Raw genomic sequence first — 11,243 nt, 5'->3', positions numbered from 1 at the left:
ATTGGGTTCTGATGATGCCAAGTGACCTTGGTTTGTGTTGTTTATTTTCTTATGCTTGCCCCTGCCATTTGGTTATCTCTTGGGCTACCTGCCCTTGCTAAATCTGACTGGAGCCTGTCCTTCCTCTGATCCTGGTTGTGTCAGAACTCCTCAGAGTCAAGCTGTCTCTTTGATCCTGTGATTCTGTGATCCTGTGACCCTGGGGTTGTTAGACAACCTGGGAGTGCAGCAGCTTCTTCTAGGTGTTGTGGGACTGGCTTCAGAGCCTGGGCCCAAAATCTGCTCAGAACATCAGCCCAGAGAGACCTGAGCCACTCTGCTGTCAGAGTTCCTGTGTGCCTGGTCCAGCTTGTCCCAGTTACTCCCAGTGTTGGGACAGATGTTGGTTTCTCCTCACCTCTGATCCTGAGAGTATCAGAGCACCTGGGAGTGGAGCTTCCTCTGGGTGTTGTGGGACTGACTGCAGAGCTTGAGCCCAAGGTCTGCTCAGGACACCAGACCCATGAATTTGTTTCTTATACAAAACTCACGTATGTCTGCATGCACCAAAGGAGGTCAGTAACACTCAACATTGTCAACCTTAGGATGCATAAGTCTTTTTTTTTCACTTAGTAATTGACTTATTGGCATCTTTGCACTCACAATTTAAGCAACATGAAGTGAAGTCCACATAAATATTCCAGCCATGGAAAGCAATCAACAGGACAGAAAAAAAATGCAATTATAATCTCCCACTTTCTAATCACTAAAGAGACTAAAGTAATTTCACTCCAAGAATATTTATCATGTCCTAATATTTGCCCAGGTGGCATGTGAAGCAAATGAGGATTTTATCTGGGGTCCTGGAACCGCAATTTAGGAAGCACAGATACCCATGGAATCCAGAATGTGTCCTCTTAGGGCTAGTTAGAGATTCCTTTAAGGGTAAAAGGAGGTTGTAAGTGGAATGTTTACACAGGTTCCTTATCAAGAATGATGATTGCAGGATAAGTTTACTTCTCTAGCTCAGGGCCCAGCACAGATGCTATAGGAACATACCACTGTTCTAAGAAAGGGTTCAGTTTACACAGTGCTCAGGATTTCTCCTCTCTGGAAATGGCTTTCACGTTCAGACTAATCACCATGGCACAAGAAGGAGTCTAGGTCACAAAACGAAGTCAGTGCTGTAACTTCATGTGCTAGCTTCACATACCTCTTTTCTTTTTATCCTGAACCTCTTTGCCAAAGATATAGAAATCTCAAATGTCATGTGTTCAATGGTCTTTAATTCTTATTTGTTCATGTCCATGTAATTCTAATCACACAGAGAGAAATAGGGCTGTGTTAAGGTAAGAGTGATCTTTAAATCTAAGAGGCTATAAAGTCACCATCAATCATTAGAAAATGTCGACTGGGCCCAGTGCTTTTTATAGACTGTGCTTTAGGGCTAGGGACATACCTCCATGGTAGAGTGCTGGTCTCATATGAGCAAGGTCCCCAGTTCTACTCCCAGCACAAAGAAAATAAAATCTACACTTTATAAAAATAACATCATTAACTGGGGGTGGCAAGTATCTACAAGCAAGATGTGGATAAATTCATCTGCTCTTTCCTTTTGTTACTGCCATCATCACCATCACCATCACCATCACCATCATCATCATCATCATCATCATCAATCGTTGGCATCATCACCACCACCTCCACAATTGTCACTCTCCTGTGCTTACCTGGGATCTAAGAAAATGTGACAGAAAACAGACCTTCCTACTGATCTCACCTTCTGAAAGTTCACCTCCCTTAGGAGATCTCCCTCAAAGTCTTTTGATTTGCTTTGGACCAAGATGATCTAATAAGGTAATTTCAAGTGAGGGTTTTTGGTTTATGAATAACACTTGAGGATGGAGGTCAGCTCTCTGGATGGTCAATCATGTCCAAATGTTGGAGCCCCCAGACAAACTCTGGCTACCTAAGCTCAGACAAATCTCACACATGAATGCCTCACACTGTTCCTGACAAAATTAACTATTCATTCTACTGGGAGGAGAAACTAGAAGCCAAATATATCCAGGATGATCCCATATTTAACTCCTGGCATTGCTTCCAAACTATGGTTTTAATCTGTTATCTTTACCAGATGGATCAGATTAAGAAATATAGCTGGTTTCAATGATCCTGTAGGCTCCTCTATTAAATCACCAAATACAAACTCACCCGAGGCACCCCTAAACCTGTGATTGGTTTTGCAGTGGGGACAGTCTTATGGACTGTTGTATAACTTTGCAGAGTGCTGAATCTTTACCAAGCAGGAAATATACACAGACTTTTGTCCCATAACTACTGTCAGGGAAAACTTCTGGGTTGTAAAGATAACCTTAATGGACTTTATACATATACCAGCAGGAAGCTGATGTTTCTCTTAGGAGTACAGAGAAAAGCAGGGACTGGGAAAGAGGGTATGGGGCTTCTTTATATGTCAGCTCCAACTGGGCAGAGAGACCTGGGATATAAAGAACAGGAAGGGCCTAGGGATGTAGCTTAGTGGGCACAAAGCTTGCCTAGCAAACTTGAGACCTAGATTTAATCTCCACCACCACACAAGACCAGCATCTTACATACTTATAACCCCAGAACTCAGCAGGTAGAGGCAGTAGAGTCGGAAGATCAAGGTTGTCCTCTGCTATGTAGTGAATTTGAGGATGACCTGGCCTATATAAAACCTTAAAACAATACAAAATGCTGGGTGGTGATAGCAATGGTGCTGGCACATGCCTTTAATCCCAGCATTAATTGGGAGGCAGATGCAGGAATATTTCTGTGAGCTCAAGGCTACCCTGGTCTACAGATTGAGTTTTAGACAAGCCAGGACTGTTACACAGAAAAATCTGGTCTTGTAAAATTAAAAGGGAGCGAGGAGAGGGGCAGAGGTATAGGAATGAAAATGTGCAGTTAACAGTCAGGTCACTCAGGAACTGAGATCTTTTAGGCTACCTGATAAAGGCTCATGTGTATCTCACTACTAACCTAATCCTTTAGAATTCCTTGTCCTGCTACTCTACAGACCTTCATGGCTTTCACACCAATGGCCGCAGCACTGGAATGGGGTGCCTTATGACTCTGTTTTTGTTTGTTTGATTTTGTTTTGTTTTTGAAAGTATCCAATTCTGTCTCTACTAGAAAGCATCTTTCTGAGAGTGGTAGCTTTTCTTTTCTTTGTTTCTATGTACCCATGTTTATGGTGAGTTTTTCTTTAGGCAATGTTATTTTATTAACTATTGATATGCAAGAAGTTATCTGGGGATTTTTTCAGGAGTGTGGAGCCACTTAGTCAAGATCTGTTCTTCTTGCAGACCCAGACTGATGTCTCCTTAGAAGAAGTCTCATAGCCAGGTGGGAAGGGCCTAACAGAGGCATGACACAGGGTTTCCCACTTGATAATTTGGAGTTGTTAAGCTGAGCAACCCGACTGTCCCTTTTTGGAGCAATTGCTCTAAGTCACACCCTGGCAGCCATATTGGCTCTTAACTTACAGAGGCGCTGGTGAGCTGACAGAAGGACAGTGATGAACTGTTTCCTTAATTTTGATATTCCTTTAAGCATTTAAATTCCTACCCAAGTTCCCTTCTCAGGAGATTGCCTTTTAAATAGTCGTGAGTATTCACTGCTATATCCCTGTCTTTAGATGACAGTCCACAAACATCAGTTGAGAAATGAAGGAAGGGTTTGTGGTAAAGCAATGGCTGTGCCTCCTCCAGGCACCCCCACAGCTTCCGGTGTTGTCACTACTCTGTTCAGATGATCTCTCTACCCCAGCCTGTTCAAGAAAGACTGTAGGTCAGTCCATGTCAGCATAAACTAGATACAAACATGAAAAGCTAACCACAGCTGCTACGAAAGCACCCTAGAAAAGTGATGTCATGGTACAAGGCCCAAACAAGCAGAATCTGCCTCCCTATGGGCAGGACTGGGGTGGGGGTGGTGTGAGAGGTATGGCATCAGAGCGGCTGTCTTCCAGAAAGCATCAGACGGGTTCTACTTCTAAACCATAGCACGTTTACTACCTAGAAATGGCTCTGAATCATCCTGGGGACCTCTGGCTCCATAGCAACTGATGGGCTTTGATTGTTCAAAGGCAAGCTTGTAACACAACCACTGGGAGAGCAAAGGACACCAAGGTACTGAAATCAAAACACAATGTTCACCCTGAACAGTAACATGGGCACCTTCAACTAGGAGCAGACACTTTTCAGAATAGCCCATACTTGGCTTTGTCACTCCCTGCAGTCCAGAAGGCAAACCCCTCCTGTAGGTACCAAACACATTTTCTGTCCCCTACTCCTATAAAATGGAGGAAAACCTATGTGATCCTAAGACTTGAAAATCAAGCAAAGGACTGAGAAGTAAGAAAAGAGGTTCAATTTGGCTTGGTTGTAGCTGCCCAAACATTCCTCTAATCTTGCCAACGCCAGCGGGTTGACATACTGACTACTCAACCCTGAGTAACAGGAAATGGAATTACTCTGTTCTACGTGCAAGGTGTAACAATGACCTCTTTCCTCATTCACTTAAAGCAGACCTGTTTTATATCAATCATATCCAAAATGACATTTACTAAATGAGGAACATCTCAAAACTCGATCACACCCTGCACTCTGTGTGTGTGTGTGTGTGTGTGTGCATGTGCGTGTATTTCTGTGTATGAATATGGCCTTGTCTGTGTCCTGGCACCCATGTGAAGATCCAAGGCAACCTCATGTGCCAGTCCCCCCTTCCACCTCTAAAACATTGATCTTACCCTCTACTCACTCCTATACAGAGAGCTGGCCCTAATTACATTATGAGTCTTGATGGACCCAAGTCATGAAATGTATGTATGTCAAGAGGTCATAGTTTGGATATAAACCAAAGTGAAGAAATGAAAGTCCTTTTGGTAGTCAGCCTGTGACACACAGAAAAAAACAAAAAACAAAAAACAAAAACAAAAACCCATGGCCGCAAAGATATGACAGAGGGTGACACACTCAAATCAATATATTTGTGAGAAATTAGCACATTCTTTGAAAGTCATTTTTTGACATTAGCAATTGAAGAAAACAATTGGTGAATTGGGACATTTTGAATGGGAGGCTTTATACAGATCCAAATTCATCCGGCAGGTCACAGCCCTCTTGTGTGCTAAGCTTTACCTTATGGGTTCCCATACTCTGACCTGTTCACTGAAAAGCTTTGGGGACTTTGGCAGCCTTTCTATGTCTCAGATTCTTTAACTGATAACAGTGGAATTCATCTCCAGTCTGATGGTGAGAGGCATCCATATGGCAACTTTTCCCTACCAAGAAGTAAAAAATCCAATAGCCAAGTGAAAGATCAGCAACTCCTTTTTAGATCTGTAAGAGAGGTGAGGTCACAGGGCAAACCAATACCATGCAGATATACAAGACAACAGAAAAGGTCAAAGGTCACAGTTTGAATAAACAGCAACCATCATTATCAGAAAACAGCCGGAAACTTAGTGGACTAAGAATGAAAACCAACTATGGTACTGTTACAAAGGCTCTGGTGAACAGGCAGACAGGCAGAGAGGAAGCCCTGATGATGAAAAACATTCACCAAAGTGTAGACAGCCTTTTGTGGCTTAAGGAAAGAATCCCTAAGCTTGAGACTAGATCAATCAAGACAGCAGATGTGATGCTTAGCCTGAACTGTCCTGAACTGTCAACTTGGTAATATCTAGAATCATCTAGGGAGCCAGCCTGCAAGCACACCTATGAGGGATTACCTCAGTGTAGGTTAGCCTCTGGGCGTGCTCATGGGAGATTATCTCGAATGGATTAACTGAAGTGTGAAGACCTTCTCACTCTGAGCGGTGCCATTCTTTTGGTAGAGTCCTTGACCATATAAAACTGGAGAGCCATGGAGAGACCTGAGCTTTCATTCATCTTGCTTTCTGCTTTTGGCTTGGTTGGACATAACCAGCTGCTTCAAGCTTCTGTTGCCTCGATTTCCCCACCATACTGGACTGTACCTCGAATTGCAAGCCAGGATAAACCCTTCCTGTCTTAATTCGCTTTTGTGGGGGTACTTTATCGCAGCAATAGGGAGGCATTCCAGCTTTGTTGGTAAGAAGGTAGACTGTTGTCAAATATGATGTCTCTTCCAGACTTGACCTCCAGATTGAATGTAATCTCACTCACAACTCCCAGGAAGTTCTTTGTGGTTATTGTTAGCCGATTCTAGAGTGCAGAAGCACTTGACTGACAACCGTTATCACAGTACCAATAGAAGAAAGCCACTAGAGAGAGGATGCTGTCTATCGTCAAGATGTACTGTAAGGCTCAAATAATTGAGACTGTGTGGTATTATGAGAGAAAGAGAAACCCAGCCATGACCCAGAATAGATAGGCCAGAAATAGACCTATAGAAATGTAATCAACTTATCTTTGATAAAGGATCACAGGCAATAGAATGAGGCGAGAAAAAAACTTTTGAACAACTGATGCTGATACAAACTGGATATGTACATTCAAGAGAAAAGCAAATACCGCAGAGACAACCCTTCGCTCCCCTGGAAAAGTAACTCATATGGACCAAATATAGACCAAAACAGTCCAGCAAGATGTATATCAAAGGAGAAAATGGCAGTGGTCGTCCATGCTGATGAGTACTAGGAGCGTCAACAATGGCAAAGAAAAAAATCCATGCAAGAGAGCACTGATAAACTGGGCTTTGATAAATGAACTGTTCTATAAAAGACACTTCGAAGAGAAAGAACAGAGTGGAAGAGAAGACTTTCCAAAGACACACCTGTTAATAAAAGCCTGGAGGCCAAGAAAAAACTATGTTTCCTACTCTCCCCCTTGTGTATGATGCACATCTATTCTACCAATGATCTCTATCTCCAGCCTTGAAGAATTTTTAAAATGCAACAGCAGGAGCTGGAGAGGCAGCTCAGTGGTTAAGGACAATTGTTGCTGTTACAGGGGACCTGGGCCTGGTGCCCAGCACCACACATAGTGGCTCACAGCTGCCTGTAACTCAAGTTCCAGGGAATCTGAAATCCTCTTTTAATCATTGTAGGCACAGCACGAATGTGATCCATTTAAATTCATGCAGATAAAACACTCACATACATAAGATAAAAAATAAAATTAAAGACATCTTGATATCCAACATCAGCAAAAACAAAAACCCAGTTTTAGAAAATTAAACTAGATATCTCTCCCCTAAGGAAATACATAGGTAGTAAATGTGTATACGAGTGCTTCGCATGACATGTCATAGGAAAATGTAGACAGACAAAGATATATCACTATGCACCTCTCTGAATCACCAGGAGTTGAGAACATTAACAACACCAAGGGTTGTGGATGACTTGGGGCAGGAGGAACATTCATTCCTGATGAGAACAGAAAACCATCCGGCTACCTCAAAAGGGCTTGGTAGGTTCCCACAAATCCAAATATAGTCTTAAGGTACAATACATGTTCCTTGAAATTTACCCCAAAGACACCGAAACTTATCATTACTAAAGCCTGCACAAGAGTATTCAGAGCAGCATTGCCAACACTTGAAGCAAGTCGAGACATCCTTTAATGTGTGACCTAGGCTTATCATCTAGAACTAAAATGGAGTGAGCTGTCAGGCCATGTGGAAGCCATGGAGGAGACTGAAATGTCTGAGTATAAAGAAGCCAGGCTGTGTGTGTGGGGGGGTGACATCTTGTAAGACTCCAGCTGGATGCCAACAGGAAGAAATCATGGAGACAGCAAAGACCAGTGTTGTGTGGGTCTGCAAGGAGGAATGGGATTGGAGGGCAGAATCCAGGGCAGTGAAGCGACTCTGTATGACACAGTTACGATGAACACAAGCCAAATTTTCTCAAAACCACACAAGGTACACAAGAAGAAGTGTGAACCCAATGTAGACTATGGACTTGGGTGATTACTATGTGTCAACTTGGACTCATCAGGACTTACAAATGTGCCACTCTGGTGGGGGGATGTTGATAATGGAGGAAGCTGGGGATACGGACGGGAAAATTTTTAAAGCCTCTGGTCTATTACACTGTGAATCTATAACTGCTCTGGAAGTCTAAGTCTGTATAAAATACTAAGCTGTGAGTGATTTAATACATGTTTAACGTATTAATAAAGAAATATTCAGTGCATAATTGATTCCCCGCTTATAAATCAGTTTGCTGTTATCATTGCTGCCATTAAAATTATCACTGTAAATAACCCTTACTGAATTGCTGGCAGACAGTTATGAGAACTTCTATTTACAGGAGCCTCTGTGACAAGAGGAAATGAAGGCTCAGAGAGGCTGAGAGCCTGATTTAAACTTACACAGGGCCAGCTGGTTCTTTCACAAAGACACAACTCAAAACTGACTCTCCTCTCCACCATCTCTTCTCCCTCTGTGGCAAGGGAGTATAAAGAACTCTATCTCCATCATCTAGGATGCCTTGTTCCAAACTTCCAAGAGGCATGATTGTGTACAAAGGCAGCTCTGTTCAAATGCAGTACCTCCAGAGATGCTTGCTTTAAGAGGAGGGACGCCTAACTACTCACCAACTAGTTCAGATTGGATAGAATTCTCTAAAGTCTCTGAGGCAAGGTACTCATGAGGACAGACAGGATAGCACTACAAAACCCCAGTGTTAGAGGTCAGGATCAACGACTGCTTCCCTGGATCACTGCTCTGACACTGTTAGCCAAACCCTCTTCACCTGACGGCTGTGGATCAAACAAGACAAGATAGATTAATACAATACGAGCTACTTAACTCTGAAAACGTAGAAGCCAGTCTGTTTCTTTCTAGTCCAGGTGTCACACAGCTGCATCTTACAAGCATATACTCAAAGGCAAAGCACTCCACCTTCCTCAAAGCACCCGTTAGGACAAATGAACTTGAATAGACTCCCTCACACAGCAGCACTTCCATTCCTCAAAACTGTGAGCTAAAAAAGGATCCAGAGATGCCCAGTTGGGAATTCCAGCTCATTTCCCTCCTTTCAGAATAGTCAAAGGCTGATTTTTTTTTTTAATCTCCTAAGCCTATGCATCAAGACCAGAGGCTGACACTGGGTGGATAAACAAATTGGCCAATAGCTTGCTGTGAGATCATGAAGAGCTAAAGTCAACCCCCAAACTGGTGTGGTAGTTAACACTCTAATGCAAGCACTGTGTAGGCAGAGACCTGGAGGATTCCCTAGGGCTTTCTGGTTAGCTAGTCTAGCCCACCTAGCCCATGTGGAGAGGCCCAGGACAGTGGCAGATCCTCTCTTAAAGAACCAACAAACCATAAAACCAGGCCAAGATAGACAGCACCTGGGGAATGACAGGCATGGTTGACCCCTAGCCTACTTGAAGTAGCCACAAGTGCTTGCACACACACATATGTACACCTATGTGAACAGGCATATATACATGCACACACTCAAAAAAATAGATGAATTTTGTTGCAGGATCAAGATCCTTCACATCCATTTACCTGCATAGCTGTGAGTCGTAAGATTTTGATCCCTAGACATGACAGAAAGCAGGGGACACAAAGGGGGTTGTTTGGGTCTTGGGCTGATCAAAGTATAAATCCGACAGTCTAAGCTTTGCCACCTAAATAACCATCTACCCAAAGGGGAACTGAACAAAAACAGAGTGGGTATCTAAGAAGCAACATTCTGCACTTCCAATCTGGTTCCTAACAGCAACCCAGGCCTCTGCACATTGCATGTTACCCATCTGCATGATCCGTTGCTTTTTAATTTCCTTGGTACTGGGGATGAAACTCTGTACCCTGTGCAGGGTGGTGGCCAAATCCTCACAGGTCAGTAAACAGAAAGTGTTCCCTCTTTCCCCCAGCTGCAGAGGCAACTTTTGCATGAGGGACAAACTGAAGTCTGCCCCAGAGCCTAGAGATTGGTGACACAGACAACGGCAGCCAATCAGGAACTGCCACTTGGAGGACATGCTTGCTTGGGACCAATGGGATGAGAGTGGAAGGTATAAAGGGTGTTGCCTGAGAATTAATAAATGAGCTTGCTGCTGGCTTCTCACCTGCTCCCAGAATCTGTGCTGTTGATCCTACACCTCACCCACTGGCCCCAAGGGGGATGCTGGGCAAGATGGAGGACTCAAGTGCCAACCCTTTACATTCCGGGCAAGCACTCCACACTGAGCTCCATGTCCAGCCCTCATTTTTTTCTAAACTACACCCCTAGCAGTCTTGTCTAGACTATCAACTAGAGAGAGGGGAGGGGTAAAGACAAGCTTTCCTTTCTTGGTCTTATAACATATGGTGGTTTTTCAAAAGTATGAATGTGTGTCATGTTCACCAAAAATACGCTTTTAATAGACAAAATTAAACATTTAAATTTCTATAGGATGTAATCAAAACTAGGGGCTTTAAATATACAGCTCAAATTGATATCTACCCTTAAACAAAATGATCATAAAACACTTTAGACACAGATATTTGTACAGTCTTAAACACAATTTGATTTCCAGAGTTTACCACTTCAAAACTCAGACGAGTCACCCCTATCTCTTTGACATTAAGGGATCTCCAAACATCTGACAGATCTTCCAACATCTCTGACTTACACAGGAACAAACAAAGCATTTGGTGGGGGGTGGGAGGAAAGTAATAATTTCATAACATATCAAAACCTTTATCTCTACATCAAATGCTTTGGTCTAATCAGCAGTATCTATTGTTTCTTTTACTAAACATACCACTTGATAAACACCCAGACAAAGCATGATAGTTCTCTCTCCTAATAAAGGTAACTTACATGTATGCCTTTTGTCTATACACCATGTGAATGCCTAGTACCCACAGATGCCCGCAGAGGGTATTGGACCACCTGGAACTGGAGTTATAGATGGTTGTGAATTGCTCTGTAGCTGCAGGAAACCTAACCCAGACCCTCTGAAAAGCACTCTTTGCTCTTAATCGCTGAGCCACCTCGCCAGCCCTAATTTGAAGCATTTTTTAAAATGTATACCCATAAAGTCATAAGCTATATTCTCCATCTATAAAGACTCGTCACCTCCTCACAGTTTTCTGTGAAGAGAAGATTTTCTCTAAAACACAAACATGCCCTGCTCTAAAAACATATTCCTGAACCAAAGAGGTTTAGGCTTAGAAATAATGAAGCTAGCACTGTGAGAGAAACAGGCACGAATGGGTGGAAACTGATCATTTGTATTCACTTGCTGTAGCTTAGCTTTCAAAACAGGCAAATGGATTTGACAAAAAAAAAA

At 42.9% G+C, this 11,243-nt stretch overlaps 1 protein-coding gene across 1 annotated transcript in view; it reads right to left on the bottom strand.

The window, feature by feature from the left end:
• Ppp1r14c (protein phosphatase 1 regulatory inhibitor subunit 14C) overlaps nt 1–11,243 on the bottom strand; it is a 105,115-nt gene that overhangs the window by 33,396 nt on the left and 60,476 nt on the right. The gene's annotated exons all lie outside the window — the stretch shown is intronic.

The sequence above is a fragment of the Mastomys coucha genome, unplaced genomic scaffold (genome assembly GCF_008632895.1).
Source record: "Mastomys coucha isolate ucsf_1 unplaced genomic scaffold, UCSF_Mcou_1 pScaffold5, whole genome shotgun sequence".
In the NCBI taxonomy this organism is placed as follows: Eukaryota; Metazoa; Chordata; class Mammalia; order Rodentia; family Muridae; genus Mastomys; species Mastomys coucha.
This window is presented reverse-complemented; position numbering and strand designations above follow the sequence as displayed.